Source organism: Argopecten irradians, chromosome 3, assembly GCF_041381155.1.
Source record: "Argopecten irradians isolate NY chromosome 3, Ai_NY, whole genome shotgun sequence".
Classification (NCBI taxonomy): domain Eukaryota; kingdom Metazoa; phylum Mollusca; class Bivalvia; order Pectinida; family Pectinidae; genus Argopecten; species Argopecten irradians.
Genome location: NC_091136.1, coordinates 25918597 through 25935611, shown reverse-complemented (window position 1 = coordinate 25935611; position 17015 = coordinate 25918597).

Below are 17015 nucleotides of genomic sequence, written 5' to 3'. Positions count from 1 at the left end.
TATTGTTCAAGACACTTGTAAGACCCCACCTAGAGTATGGTTCAACTATATGGTCACCAATGTACCAGAAAGACAAAAGAGCTATTGAAAACGTCCAGAGAAGAGCAACTAAAAGGATACCCTCCCTAAAGGACATCCCATATGGTGAGAGACTAAGAAAACTTGGCCTCCCAACGCTGGAGTATGGGAGAAAAAGATCCGACTTGATTCAAACCTACAAAATTATCAATAAAATAGATTCTATAGACTCAAGAAGGATGTTTCAAAAACCAACATACACAGCTACTAGAGGAAATGCCAATAAAATCTTTAAGACGTCCTTCAGACTAAACTCAAGCAGAAACTTCTTTTCGAACCGTGTGGTAAACCTATGGAATGGTCTTCCTACCGACGTATCGAGTGCACCAAATGTCAATATCTTCAAAAGCAGACTGAACAACCATTGGAAACATCATCCAAGCAAGTTCGCCTCCGACTGATTCTGTGTGTTAACCAAGGATCGTTTTCCAAATAATTAAGTACAAGGCCAAATCATTTTAGTGACAATCTAATACTGGCCTAAAATTTTAAGTATCAACCCAATTAATCTAGAATTTAAGTTATAGTGTGTCCACTATCAAACTTTACTATACCAACTGGTGTCAATAGATGTCTGGGGAAAGCCCCGCCACTATTACCACCAATTTCTATATCAATGCCAAATACTATATTTTAAAATATTAATTATGACATTATACCTCATGAGAAATCAAATTCTATATCCTTCGGCTCCACTTAATATGCTATACTAGCATTTTTAACTTGTATTATATGAACTGTAAATACTACGTTTTAATTGCGCGCGCAACCGGAACTCAATTTCTAGTCGGTGTAGGGAGGGGTTAAAAAAAACCTATCAGTCACCGCAATCACGGAGCCCATCAATGCCTCTCCATAAGTCTCCTGACTTCCAATGAGGCCGAAAACCTGCGAATTACCTGCGAATTACGGACATAGTCAGCTGGGAGGACGTATTAGGATTCCTATACTTTAAATTAATTTCTTCGTACGCAGACAGATTTTGGCGAGAGGTTTTATTTTTTCATTTCATAAGAAATTATACTGGATACATTCACACCATTTTTACCGACTTTAGCCATCCTTGCCCGACTGTTCACTTTAACAATATGTTTAAAACAGATAGCGTCTAGTCGTCCAAAAGACAGATGTAAAGTTTTTCTCTGACGTCTATGTGTTCGTAGATCTCGTGTAAAGATGCCAATGGAATAGTAGGCCTACCAGACGAAGATGATGAATGTTGGTTAGTCTGTAGATTTTGTATACAATATCAGTTTGTTTGTTTGCTGGCAATTTTGTTAAATTCTTTAACGGAGGGGATCATTTTGAGGGAGGAATGTACTCGTATTAACCATGTAGCGCTGATAACTCAATTTCAATAAGAAATACAACTTCACCTGGTGGAAATGTCATAATATAATAGCAATAGTAAATTTTACTTTTAAATTGTAAACCATGGCTAAGAATACGTATTTCCATTTATCTATTTTTTTTTCTTTTCGTTTACAGGTGCTGGCCGTTTACATTTGTTTTTACTGTCCGGAAAATTTCGATACGTTCCGTATGGCTACCTGCCACCTGATTGAATGTCATAGTGACTTGACATTAGAGCTACGTAGACGGGAAAATAATAAGAAGCGCGTGCATACTTTAACATCACACACGAACTCTGTAGAGAGGAGGGCAAAACAATACCTGTTATTGACAAGGTCGAAAAAATACACATTTCTAGGAGAGATGTTGTACCGAAAGATAGCCCATTCAAGAAAGATATCTAAAGATAATGTTTAAAGATGCTCCACCGCTGACAAATGGTATTTTTTCACTATGAAAATCGGGAGCAAACGATTTAGTATTTTTCTTCAGTTATAAAAGTTACTTACTTTACACCATTACCACCATTGAAAAGTTTGAGCTTTTAATTTTACTTCAAGTTAAAAATATGAAAAATAATTAATTGTTTCCCGAAAAAAAATCCGTGACACTATATTCTATATGGAATGAAGTACTGATTGCGTATGCACCAAAGGCGAAATAAATTATTTTATATTATTTTTTGTGTTAATTAGGCATATATAAACACGATTAAATACCAGTTATTGTTCAAATGATGAATGTCATTTATGCTCTGTCGGCGGTGGAGCATATATAAATACTTTAATACTTTTTGTTGCCCAGGCTTTAATTAATTGAAAAGAACAGTTTTTGCCTGAATTGATCAAAATCAAAATGAATAATCATTCTGCATTGCGTATCGTTTCAATCAGTAATTTGAAAATCATATAGAACGCTATATATTGCTATTTAGAAAGAAATATTTGACTTAAAAAGCTGCGTTTCTCAACTCATCAACCAATTTTCCGTACAATCGTCAACCAAGCTGCCGTACAATCACCATCCAAGCCCCCGTACACTTGATTTTTAACAACAAGCAAGCCTCCGTACCCAACGTGATTTTCACTTATTTATTTCGTAATCTTCATGACCTCAAATTTGTCATCGGGGCGTGAGATGATTTCATATGTCGTGAATTAGCCATAGAAAATGAATTCCGTTATCAGGAAAGCATTAAATATCTATATCAGTGATTTATTTTGAACCGTCTTTTTCACTGCGGTACCCCCTACATGTGACCCTGGATTCCTGTCTATTCCTCAATTAATATATGACGCTGGGGGTTGACAGATCGTATACGGACGCGATATATAAAAATACATTCATTACATTAGAATTGTGCAAATATTGTAAAACTTATCCTTGTTGCGACAGGCCTCGCCTCGTCGATACCAATATCCGGTGTACGGATACCCACAGTGATTACAGTCCGGTGGCGACTGGGAAAGTCGGGATAGATATTGAACGCCCGGTGTCTGTATGTCTTTGTGCCAGAGGATAATCTTGTTTCTTTGTGTATGTGTTTGTCCTTGTGTTGTTATATTTGTTTCTGTATGAAAGCCTTTTTGTCGTTTTGTCAACCTGCCTGTCAATATCTGTCTTTGCAAGTGTTTCTCCTTTGTATTTTTGGTGTGTTTATTCCCATCTGTATACAATGTACATGTCATTTGTGTAGCTCTACCACTAAATTATGTCTGACTGCTTATGTATATATGTAATATATGTATATATGAATAAGCCTAACTGACTTTTTCTTTCTCATTTTGGCTGTGTGTCGAATTATCTACATGTATGTCCGCCTGTCTTTATCTTTTTCAAATGTCTCCTTTTGCTTGAAATGATACTTCCTTGATGCTATTATTTTTTTTTACTGTCAATATTTGATCTACTACTTAACATTTAGGCCTATTTAAACAACAACTTTCAGGCATAGACCTATACAACTGGTGTGTTTCATCAATCTGATTAAACTTCAGATCCTTATAACTACTACGTTATATCAAACGTAGTGATATTAAGTATCCGTATTTTAATCAGATTGTGTGTTTCATGTGCATATAAACCCATGTTAAATGCCATTTAACGAACTAAAAACTTGACAACTTGGACCCGAATTCAGCTTGATATCTCCAAATTACAGTTTCCATCTATTAAAATCCCTTCCGTAGTACAACGTAAATGTAGAACATCTATATATTTATCTAGAGTTACATTGGCCGCCAAAAAATAGGGTCGGTAGGTCGGGAGGATTTAAAGAAAAAAATTTTAGTGTCTTTCACTCTAAAATAATGGCCGAAACCGGAGTCTGAGATCGAAATCCCGACTTCTATTTTTTTTATTTTTTTTTTTAGAAAAGTGTGGGAAATTAGGGTCGGTCGGGTAACCCTAAACAGACATAAACCATTTTTTTGGCCTTAGGGAAACCACTAAGAAGTATCACCTGTCTCCAAACTTTCACCACGAAAGTATCATGTTTATAACTTTTAAATTAGTTCTCACCGTTTATCGTACATGTAATGTCTGATATGTGCCATTTCGTTTCAGGGAGAGTATCGTAGCGAAATTGCATCCTCGATACTTCAGGGGTAGCCCGAGATACTCTGGCCCTGACACCAGACTTAGACATTATGACAGATAGATGTCTGGTTTAGGAACCAGACATCTATCTGTCATAATGTCCAAGTCTGGTGTTAGGGCCAGAATATCTCGGGCTACTCCAGGGGTTACTTTTACTGTCGTTATATCCTGGATGTTTCATGGGTTATATTCACTGACGTTTTATCCATCCCTGGACTATTGTCATTGTAGCCCGAGATACTCTGGCCCTGACACCAGAGTTAGACATATGCATTATGACAGATGATGTCTGGTGTAGGTGGCCCGAGATACTCTGGCCCTGACACCAGACTTAGATACGCTGGCCCTGACCTGCCTGACACCAGACTTAGACATTATGACAGCTGATGTCTGGTGTAGGTGGCCCGAGATACTCTGGCCCTGACACCAGACTTAGATATTATGACAATTGATGTCTGGTGTAGTGCCAGTGCGCAGTGCTATATCAAAAGATGGAACTCGCCGACACCGTTTGGTATCGGACCAGGTCATTGCTTATAAAACATTACAACCGAGAAGCGTCACTTAACTTGGTCTTTTCAACAAATGAATAATATATCTACTCATAGCAATCCATTCTATCATGCATGCACGTTATATTATGTCAATACAGAAGTTTCATTTACGCAACTTTAAATTTTCCTCCTCGTTATCGCCATTTCTCATATTATGTAAATCGCCTCTAGACTAATCTAATAGGATTGCTATATTTGAGTAGATAAATTATTCATTTGTTGAACAGACCAAGGTAAGTGGGGCGTCTCTGATCCAGAGATCAGTCTGAATGGGAGGTGACCTGGCCCGATACCAAACGGTGTCGGCGAGTTCCACCTTTTGATATAGCACTGCGCTCTGGCCCTACACTAGCCCGAGATACTCTGGCCCTGACACCAGACATAGACATTATGACAGATAAATGTCTGGTTTAGGGCCAGAGCGCAGTAGTACTCGAAAACCTGGAATAAGCCGACACCGTTTGGTATCGGGCCAGGTACTCTCCGATGCAGACTACTTACAAAATATTACCACCGAGAATCGCCACTTACCTTGGTCTTTTCAACAAATGAATAATTTATCTACTCATAGCCATCCATTTCATCACGCATGCACGTTCTATTGTGTCAACACAGTAGTTTCTTTTCCGCAACTTTAAATTTCCCTTGTCGTCGTCGCCATTTTCTCGTAGTATGCAAATCACCTTTAATCTCGACGGATTTCTATATTTGGGTAGATATGATATTCATTTGTTGTATAGACTAAGTTTAGTGGTGCTTCTCGGTGGTCAGTCTGAATCGGACAGTACCTGGCCCGATACCAAACGGTGTCGGCTTGTTCCAGGTTTTCGAGTACTACTGCGCTCTGGCCCTAAACCAGACATCTATCTGTCATAATGTCTAAGTCTGGTGTCAGGGCCAGAGTATCTCTGGCTAGCCCTACACCAGACATCATCTATCATAATGTCTAAGTCTGGTGTCAGGGCCAGAATATCTCGGGCTATCTCAGATATCATCTGTCATAATGTCTAAGTCCGGTGTCGGGGCCAGATTATCTCGTGCTATTGTCATAGTAAATTTGCGTTTGAAGGCAACATAGGTTACAGGTAACCTGTGGAGTATCGAGGGTGGCGCAGGCTAGCTGAAACTTCCCGTGGTGCTTCCAAGTTTCGATAAGTTTCGATAAGCATGTTAATTTGTAAGCGACTAAGTTGGCCACCACCTTCTGTGAAGAAAACTTTCATATTTCAAATATTCCATATTTACTCATATGTTTGTATAGTAGAGCGAACCCGTAAACAATAATCGTCACGTGAAATGATTAACAAAGGCACTATTTATGTTGACATTATGAAATGTAAATAAACATACTGTGCCACAAACACAAACGGTTCACGACTGGTATTCCAATAAAATACACAATGTCGCACACGTGGATATAGGGTTATTAAATTATATTTTACATAATACAGGGACCTGGGCATCAATGTACAATTAAAACCTGCTATAATCACCACCCACCCACCCTTTTCAAGATATGTTCTTCTTTTGATATATAACAACCCAGATTTTGTCCCCAATGAAGCTCTCATTTCTATCACTAGGAGTGATTTGTGGTGAATTATGCAACAGGGGCTAAAGTAGTGTGCAACCAGTGCCACCATAAGGGATCGATTATATTGCATTTAGGCCTTGAGTACTCCGGTCATTTTTTATGTCTTAGAGGTCTTGATCAAAATAGATAAGAACCGCACTACACATGTTGCATAAAAATGCTTGAAAGAACATCCCTGATGTAGGGGAGCATTCTAATTTATAGTGGAGAACTTATAATCGACTATTGTCAATCATTTATGGTTTAAGCAGGGAACTGACAAAGAGGTCCGAAACAGTCATCAGTGACCAGACTTCGAGGGGCAACGGCGAAAAGCATGCTCTTTGACTCGACGGCATCAGTGAAGCCATTTTTGTCCAATTTCATAGAATCGATCAAGTCTGTACAATGTGCAGTGATAATATACAGTGTACAGGTTAGTTCTTCAGATGTGACAAGATCATATTTGTTTAAGACATCTTGAAGAGTTGTGACAGAAAAGGTAATTGACAGAAATCGGAAACCAATGCCGCACAGATGGTCAAATCTGGATAGATGGGACAAACAAATACAGTTGGCAATTATGGGAGTATGAATTCTAAAACTGGATAATGGCAAATTCAATGAAGCGCGCTCGTGCTAGCGCTTCGTGTTGAATTTTCCGCTGTCCAGACGGCAGTTGGCATTCATAATTCCCGCCAAGGTTACCAACTGAATGCGGTTCAATGCTTATGTTTATCTTCTATAACAATTTTATAATAAAATCTCGTGAGATTTTCCATCCATAATGAATTAACAATTGAACACAGGGATCTGAGAATTAGTTACAGATTATAAATCAAGGACCCACCAGAGTGCCCTAAGAACATTTAGACGATTAAGAGGTCTAGATAAAAAAACAAAAAAAAACACGATAAAAATCATACTCTACATGGTACTATATACGAGAAGGGTGGAAACTCACAGACTCAAAATTTCTAACCCGCCTACCTTTAGCAGCTATGAAAACACATTTCTAGTACATCGTTATAAAAACGGTTACTACCGTTGGAAAAAGCGATAAAATTTCTTTCATAATCATCCTACACATCTATAAAAAGTGTCGTCATTAAGACGATATAAGCCCCATTATGATAAACATCTTGAAAATCATCTAATTAAAATTCATACTGTCTGTGTGGCCGATATAATATGCACGAGAGAGGCTTCGGCTGCAATCTCATTGGCCGGTGTAACGTTGAAAATGGACCTTCGTTGAAAATTGACCTCGGGTCAGTTTTCAACGTTGAAAACGGACCCCGAGTGCCGTTGAAAATTGAACATGCCGTTGAAAATTGACAGTGTCTAGGGTCAATTCTCAATGGCAGGTCTGTTGAAAAATGACCGTTGAAAAATGACCTTGGCAAACTATCAACGGATGGTCTGTTAAAAAATGACCATAGTACAAACAAAATTCTCGAATTCTGTTATCGCCATTCCTAATATAAGCGACCCTTCTGTGCTGGTATTTAAATTACGTAATCATCGCGATTTGAATTGAAATTTGGTATTGTTATCATCGTAACAAATACCTCATTTAATTTAAATATTTTAGGTGCTTGTATGTTTATTATGGAGAAAACGGCACTACAAAACTTTGCAAACTCTACAAAGTTTGTACTATGTGGTGTTCACTTCCGAGTACCAGTGGATAGTGTTACAAAACTATAATTATGGGATATTATTAATTTGTTTCTTAATGATTTTTTATGATTATATTTTCGACGATTTTACGTTTGTCAGGTATTCAGTAATTGTTAATATATATTTATTCCCTGCAATACAAGAATGCATGTATTATATATCTGCGTATGGATCAGTTATGTTGTGTTCTGCGTATGGTTGTGTTGTGTTGATGTATTGTTTTGTGTGTTTTGTGGTTGTGTGTTGTTTGTTGTGTGTTGTTGTTGTGTGTTGTGTTGTTGTGTGTTGTTGTTGTGTGTTGTGTTGTTGTGTGTTATTGTGTTGTGTTGTTTTTGGGCGGTGTTGTATTATTGTTGCGTGGTTGTATGTTGTGGTTGTGTTGTGTGTTGTGTTATGTGTTATTGTGTGACGTTTTGTTGTTTTATTGTGTTTTGTTGTGAGGTGTGTTGTGTTTTTGTGGTGTTGTGTGTTGTTGTTGGGTGGTGTTGTGTTGTTATTGCGTGTTTGTGTGATGAGTTGTTGTGTTATGTTGTATGATGTGCTGTTGTGTGATGTTGAGTTGTGTTGTGTGATGTTGTGTTGTGTGATGTTGTGTTGTGGTGTTGTGGTGTGGTTGTGTTGTTGTGTTGTGTGATGTTTTGTTGTGATGTTGTGTCGTGTTGTTTTGTAATGTTATCTTGTGTTGTGTGATGTTGTGTTTAGTGTGATGCGTTTTTGTGTTGTGTGATGTTATGTTGTGTGATGTTGTGTTGTGTGATGTGTTATTTTGTTGTGTGGTGTGATGTGTTATTGTGTGGTGTTGTGTTGTTGTGTTGTTGGTGTGTTGATGTGCTGTGTGATGCTGTGTGGTTTCGTGGTGTTGTGGTGTCATGTTGTGTTGTTGTGTAAAAACAAGTTCTTATGGAGTCACTTTTCAACGGGGTCTATTTTCAACGGGTCGGTGTAAAAAGTGCGCTTAAAGTTCAGTTTTCAACGTTGAAAAATGACACGAAGTCAGTTTTCAACGGGGGTCCATTTTCAACGTTAAACCGGCTATAAAAAGTCCACAGTTGTATGTACAATGTACAAGGTCCCGAGAGGGGAGACTTTTTATAGCCAGTCAATGAGATTGCAGCCGAGGGATGGACATTTTATAACACAGTCAAATGTAAAAGTTGAAAAAAGTCGGTAAAGATAAGTTGTAAGTATATACACTAAATCCCAAACCCCTGTGTATCTACTCCTGCAGACTTCACACGTCGTCCGCGTGATTTTAATACTAAATAACCTCATCGTCTGGTTGTTTTTGCTGAAAATGGTTTACACCAATAGTAAGTGTTTATGACAATAAAAAAGGCAAACTGTACGAAAACAAATTATGTTAAAAACGAATCATCGTACAACCCGCTATAATGTTGTTTATAGTACGAAGTAGGTATGATAAACGCCAACGACACGCAGCAATGTTCTACGTAGGGGAATTAAATACTAGAATTTAATTGGAGGCATTACAGTAGATAATTAGTTTAAGTTGACAAATAAGAAACTTGTATATTGTCAATATTAACACAATTTACTTGCATCCTCACCGAATTTGAACACTAGACATGGAGGTATTTTACATATTTCATGGAGGTTTTTACATATTTTTATTAATTACCATGTACAGTAGCTTCAGGCATGTCACAGGGATCTCTCTTACAGTCATTACAGTTCGTATTGTTTGTTAGCAGATTAAAGGCCAACTACCTTTCCGGAGCAAAATAATAAAGATTTTTTAAAAACATTATTAACATCAGAAAATATATTGCCTAAGATGAGGTTACAACACCAAACATATGCAATATTTCCTGCGTAATTGGAGAGTCATTTCTCTGTTTTGTCGTCTGGCGCAGTGATGATAGTCAACTACCGCGCGGTATTTAGGACGACGGCGGGAAAATTAAGACAACCCTCATTTTGAAAATTATCATTTTATATTTATTTTAATCAAATTGTTCAGAAGGTGAAGATACGTGTGGTATTAACGGTAAGTTAATAACTTTAGCAATTCTACATTCCAATTTTAAAAATTTAAAGCCGTTTCGGAAAGGTAATGGGCTTTTAAGGGCATGGTTATGGAATGGTGTTAATTCTCATATCCCTATGGTTGAAATCAGGATAATGGTAATTTGTGACTGGTATAGCGACGAGATTATAGTTACATGTGGCTGGTTTATCGTGCATATGTTATGTAGCTTGCATCTTCGAAAGTAATATGTATATATATATATATAATATCTTAATGTATTCCATTTGATTGCTTGCAGTATGCATGTATATCACAAGCACAATACCTGTATAGTACATGTAAATATATCGCAATTGTATCTAGTTTAACCCCTTCGATCCATGATCAACTCTTGCTTCTAAAACTTTCCAAAGCTTCTCAGTTATTGGAATTTATTTCCTTTCAACAGCGTGTAGCCTTTGGATCACAGACTTGGATAAGTATTTTAAGTGTACATGGATGTACATAGCTGTTTTTATTACTTTTTATTTCAAATTTGGTTTCCATGTACCTGGCGATGGCCAAGAGGCCGAAAGTCTGTAATAGAAGAGACGTTCGTACTGTTAAAATATATGCATATGTATAACATCAATCGGATCACCTCGTCATTTTCTTCTTGGTTCACGAGGGTGTGGTGCTCTGATTGGTATAACACATATATATATATACATGTACATGTATGTACAATGCAGTATCAATTAGCCCACCTCATGGTTCTGCAATGGGTCATTGCTGTTCGTTTATATTATGTACAACGAAGCACTGAGAGAAAGCGATATGTGCTATTAAAACAGTAGATCTTTAAAATTTTCCCAACCAGTAGATGCTCGATATATATTTACATGCATTGGTTTGAAAACGGTACGTATTTGTAGATAACAATCCCAGGGTGAATATAAACACCATAAACTTCCCCTATTATTTGCCCCCATCTATGCAGACTCGCGAATCCCTTCAAAAAGTCATCACCACATGAAATAACCAACAACAACAACAACAACAACAACAAAAACATAAATTTTTATTAACAATATGAAGAGCACATTAATGTAAAGTGCCATAAATATGAGAATAACACTGCACGTGTTCTGTTTTCTCTTTAATCGATAAAAGGTTTGGTTTTCGGAAAAAAAAAAAACAGTTCTCGTGAACTTAGCAACAGGTCGTCTTTTTCTCTGTATTTGATCATATTTGGTTTGAGATGATAAAATTCATATTCAATAAAAATGAAAGATCAGTGTGTTCTTTTAATTCAATGTTGAATTTCAAGATGCTCCACCGCCGACAAAGCATAAATGATATTCATCATTTGAACAATAATTGGTGTTTAATCGTTTATATCTATGTCGAATTAACACAAAATATAATATAAAATAATATTTTGTCATTGGTGCATGCGCAATCAGTACTTCATTCCATATAGGATATAGTGCCAGGGATTTTTTTTGTTTGTTTGATGCAATTAACTATTTTTATATTTTTAACTTGAAGTAAAATTAGAAGCTCAAACTTTTCATTGGTGTAAATAAGTAACTTTTGTAACTGAAGAAAAATACTAAATCGTCTGCTGCTGTTTTTGATAGTGAAAATCTTTAAAAATGCAGGTGACACATGTATTTTCTATCATCGCATTGACGGGTAGTTTCAGCATTGTAAACAATAATTTAGCGGTGAGAATTAATTATCCTGCTATCCAGTTCAAAATCAATCTGCTAAAATTTTATTGTTCAAAAATAGCACGTTTGACATTTACAGTTCCCCGTTCATGTTAATCTCCGAAATACATAGGTACGTGTCCTTATATTTATGATACATATGCAATACATATATAATGGCACGGAAGCATCATCATGTTCCATCATAAGACACTAAAGGACATTCGATACACCATAGACAAGTAATGTCAAACAGTTCCCATGTCCCTGCGTCTCTACCCTGTACAAACTAGAACGTAAGTATCGGCCACGTGATAACCAAATATAACCATATAATGTATTTCTAAATCTGTCTGTATTTTCATAATTACCTTCAGTAAATACGACAAACAATGAGGAATCAAAACAGCGTTTAATGTTATAAACGCGATGCTTTGATGCTGAGACTACATGGTAGTTTGGACACAGGTGAGAATTCTTCTTAGTGCTTTCCCTAATTAGGTGTGATACATGTAGAAAGCGATATTGACCAGACATGACCACATACTGATATTCTACGTAGGAGATTTCTAGAATTTTATCCTCGGAGACTGTGACTTGGAGATCTCAAGCTGAATTGGAGTCGAGACCTGAGAACACAAAAGAATGACGTGACTGATCCCGTCGAGTCAGTTTCGCCGTTGCTCCTCGAAGTGTGATCTGGTTAGTCCACTTAACCTGCTTACATAATGTATATTATTAGGCTTTTAGGCAAATTTGTGACCTGGTCACTGCTAACTACAGTGGCTGGGAAAGGACATGAGAAATAAAAAGTTATTGTGTGCGAACGCAAAGGTATTTCGTTTGAACGCAAAGGTATTGCACGTGAACGCAATGATATTGTGTGTACGCAATAACATATCACTGAATAATTGACAGTTAATTGTCAGGATTACTATTCCGTTCACACGCAATGATTATTGTGTTCTCACGCAATAGTATTGGGTTCACATTCAATACTGTTGCGTTCACGCGCAATATTATTGCATTCAAACGAAATACTTTTGCGTTCGCACGCAATACTGACTTTTTTATTCTTCGTGTCGTTTCCATGTGCAACTATCCATGTCTGGAATGTCCAAGTGACCATTCCTGCTTCCAATATTTCGTTGTTCTTCAGGGCGAAGATCTTCTGAAATTATCATTGGCTAAACTTTAAATTGTCCGAAAATAATTCATATCTTTGTAGCTCTTTGAAATGATTCTTAGTAGCTGATATCCAAAATACTTTCGTGTGGTTTATGAAAAAAATAATACTAACAGCAATGATCTTATGACAGAACCCAGAGGTACATCAAATATCACACTTTAGTTACACTGATCAGCCACATAGGGGATTGCTAATTTCTGGAAAGTAAGATTTGAAAGTGGCAGAGGTTCCCGGGCCTATACAATAACAACGTATAACAAAACTCCACTTTTTTTGTGACTGTTGACAACGTTTTGTTGGAGACATTGACCGACAAAACGTTAGGCATGTAGAAAGTTTATAACAGTTGTACTGTATTTGTATGTTGTATTTGTCATAGCTTGAAATGTTTAATTTAATGTACAGTTATATAATATCTTGTTTTCCTGTGAAGCCAGATTAGGTGTGAATACCCCCTCAGTTTTAATGATTTACATAAACACAATTTTCCATATATATTTTTTGCTTCAAGCTGTCGATATACGTGCATCGGTCTGCACGCGTCAAGTAGTATAAACGGAAAAAAAATTGTAGAGCATTTCCAGATGTACAGTAAAATCACACCACTCGTTATACCGTAAAACCCATTTATCGACATGAATTTATTCAGAATGGTTTCCTCCATGTACATATACATGTAAATACACCCGTTATACCACCAAACAGTTCTCTCCCATACCTACTGTACAGCACAGGGACCTGAGAGTTTATATCAATATCGACCCACTAAAGTGCCAATAGACCATTTCTATCCAATTTTTGACCCAAAACATTTCAAAATGGTCTATGTGAACTCTGGTGGGTCCATAATGATATAAACAGTAACTAATTATCATATCCCTGTGCTGTACGGGAGTAGTACTGACCGGTCTTATCACTCATGTCGCAAGAGGCTTATTACAGCCCCGTGACACTGCGAAATCAAAATTACTATTTTCTCGGTTGTTTGTTTTTTTTTAGAAACTAGACTGGTTTAACCATAAACGATGCAGACAACGGGATTTTCGTTGAAAATATCACACAATTTCCATGTATGATGGAGAATTGACTTGCGGTCGCGTTTTTCTTCTAAGGCTAAAAAAATATGTCTGTTTAGGGTTACCCGACCGACCCTAATTTTTCACCTCGACACATTTTTTTCCTTTTCCTTAAAAAATGAAAAGTCGGGATATCGATCTCAGGCTCCGGTTCCGGTGTAACGTTGAAAATGGACCCCCGTTGAAAACTGACCTCTTTTTACACCGACCAGTGAAAATAGACCCCGTTGAAAAGTGACCCCATAGAACTCAATTTTACACAACAACACAACACGACACCAAAACACCACGAAATCACACAGCATAACACAGCACAGCAACACACCAACAACACTACACAACACCACACAACAACACATCACACCACACAACAAAACTGGTTTCAGTTCAGTTTTGTTGACATATCAAAGCTGCGTTTTCACTGGTCGCCTGAACCTAGCCGCATCCAATCAGAATCTGAAAGCAAAAACACATGTTCTAAAGTGAGATATGCCAAGGGTAGTAGGAAGAGAATCGGACTTAATACCCTTGCATGCAGTTGAAAACAACAATTCCTTTTTATTTACTACTTTACCTCAGTGTTATATAGCAATTCCTCAGTTTGAGAACAATTAAATTAACATTATCTACACGGACGAACAAAATGACTATAGAAAAAATGAAAGTTTTGTAGTGCCGTATTCTCCATAATAAACATACAAGCACCTAAAATATTTAATTGAGGTATTTGCTACGATTATAACAATACCAAATTTCAATTCAAATAGAGGTGATTACGTAATTTAAATACCGGCACAGAAGGGTCGCTTATATTAGGAATGGCGATTACAGAATTCTATGGTGGATGATTACGGCCATCTCGTGTTGTTGTGTTGTCGCCTTGTCGTGTTGTCGCCTTGTCGAGTTTGTCGCGGTCTCAAACTGCGACAACCCGAGATTTAACAGTTAAAATGTCGACTTGTCGCGTTTTTGAACCGCGACAAGTCGACAACACGACAACACGACAAGTCGACAACACGACAAGTCGACATTTCAAACACGCTAATTAGCGCGTACAGAATCTCGTGTTGTCGCGGTAAAATGTCGACTTGTCGTGTTGTCGAGTTGTCGACTTGTCGTATTGTCGCCTTGTCGTGTTGTCGACTTGTCGTGTTGTCGACTTGTCGACTTGTCGCCTTCCTGTTACACATGCGCAAATCATATGAAATAGCCACTATCTTTGAATATAGAAAACTGAAGTCAATGCTTGTGTATGGTGGCATATGTCTGCCATCGATTTGCCGACTTACGACTTAATAATGTCGACATCGTTAAGGCATTAAGTCGACATCATATCGGAATATGTCGACATAAACAGAAGAATATGTCGACTTACCACATGTACATGCCCACATAATGATTCCAAGATATTTATGTAGACAGTCGGTAACTCGGCGATTTATGTGTTTATGCTCGGGTGTGACACCGACTTGTCAGTTATTGATGTCGACATCTAAACTAAAAGATGTCGACATCTGGTCTTGAAAGTGGAAATCAAAGGCCACCCTTTCATAGAGCACTGTGTATATGCAGCAAAAGCCATACAACAGAGATCGACGTTGATTTTGTTAATTAAAGTTTTTATTTATTTGATTTCAAAATAAAAAAAAAATTGTGATCCTGCACATCCCGGCCATGAAACTGTAGCCTGCGTGTACGTAGCTGTTAGCCCGAGCTAAGGAAGTGTACAACGAATTATTAATATATATAACCTTGGGTTGAAAATTCGTTTTCAAAGCTGTGTGTGTGTTTTGTTGATTGGAATTCGTACCAAGTCCATGTAGTACATACCGTACTATACTATATTAAAAGAATGAATGAAAAAAAAATAAAAAAAAAAAAAAAATTTTTTTTATGTTGTATTTTCTTGTGAATCCCGAAAAATACCAGTTACCTAATTTAAAAGCCATAAAGGTCACAGTATAGGTACACAATACACATTGGGAAACCAGCTTTACTTGTTAGCTTGGCCTGTCCATATATATATACATAAATATTTACATCCCTCGATACACTTATATAAAGGAATTTTTGTTACGGTCTTAATGGTCAGATTCAACCTTTGGGCTAAAAATCCTCCAGGAAGGCGGTTTTAAACTCCCAACTCGCGATACATCTGCATCTATTTTTCGTATGCGTTCTTTGTAGTCAAACGTAGTAAAAAAAAAAAGTCACGTGCTTATACCTCATTCATGCCATTGGCCGGAATATACAATTGTATTATGGGTAACTAGTGATCACGTGATTTTGTGTTTACTTCCAAATATGGTGATTAGTTTGCTTGCCATTTCTTCGGAGAAATTGATTTATTTGCAAATATTTAGACTCCCAAATGTTATTAATATTGCATGCATATAATTTTGACTTGCACATATGCACTGTTTTACTATGAATAATCAACTGAATGAGTTGTAAAACTGCCATTTTCACGTTTTGTAAATAAATGATATAATACGAATTGACCAATTCAATAGGTCTAACCGTCTAATCTAAGATAAGCGAAGATCGGCTACTCCCGGCTAAATTCGTAGAATTCTAAATTTATATTTATATATATTATTACCTGCTTTAGGGTTCAGAACATATACATATATATCACAGAGAAAATAAGGCCAAATTATGTGTAAATACCAGGTCAGAGAAATCACTCTATTTGGAAGTAAACACACACTCATGTGATCACTAGTTACCCACTAATACAATTCCATATTTATTTCGGCCAATGGCATGAATGAGGTATAATCACGTGACTTGTTTTACTACGTTTTACTACAAAGAACGCGTGCTTTGTACCATTATAGGGGAAATCCTCCGCGGATCGTGGTTTCATTTCCACCATTTGAAATTGTTAGCAATACTATCATATCATAGTTTATTTTCCATATTATTTCCAAACAAATAGTTATAAGTTTCCGCATAGCCCACTTAGCTTTTTGGGAATCTAATACATACATGTACATGTATGTACACATATACTAAGAAACACGGGCTTATGTGCTTACATGGCTGCTTCCCGCCTGGTAAATTGGGACCTAGGACCTAACTCATTATGCTTCGGTAGGTTCCGTGCGAAAATGTATCATTTTGTTTCTCCATAGATTGAAAGGTCTCAAGGCCCTCTACCAATATTGTGAATTTCATGGCCCTGGGGTCTCGGGAATTTTCCCCAGGAGATAGGGTCTTTACCA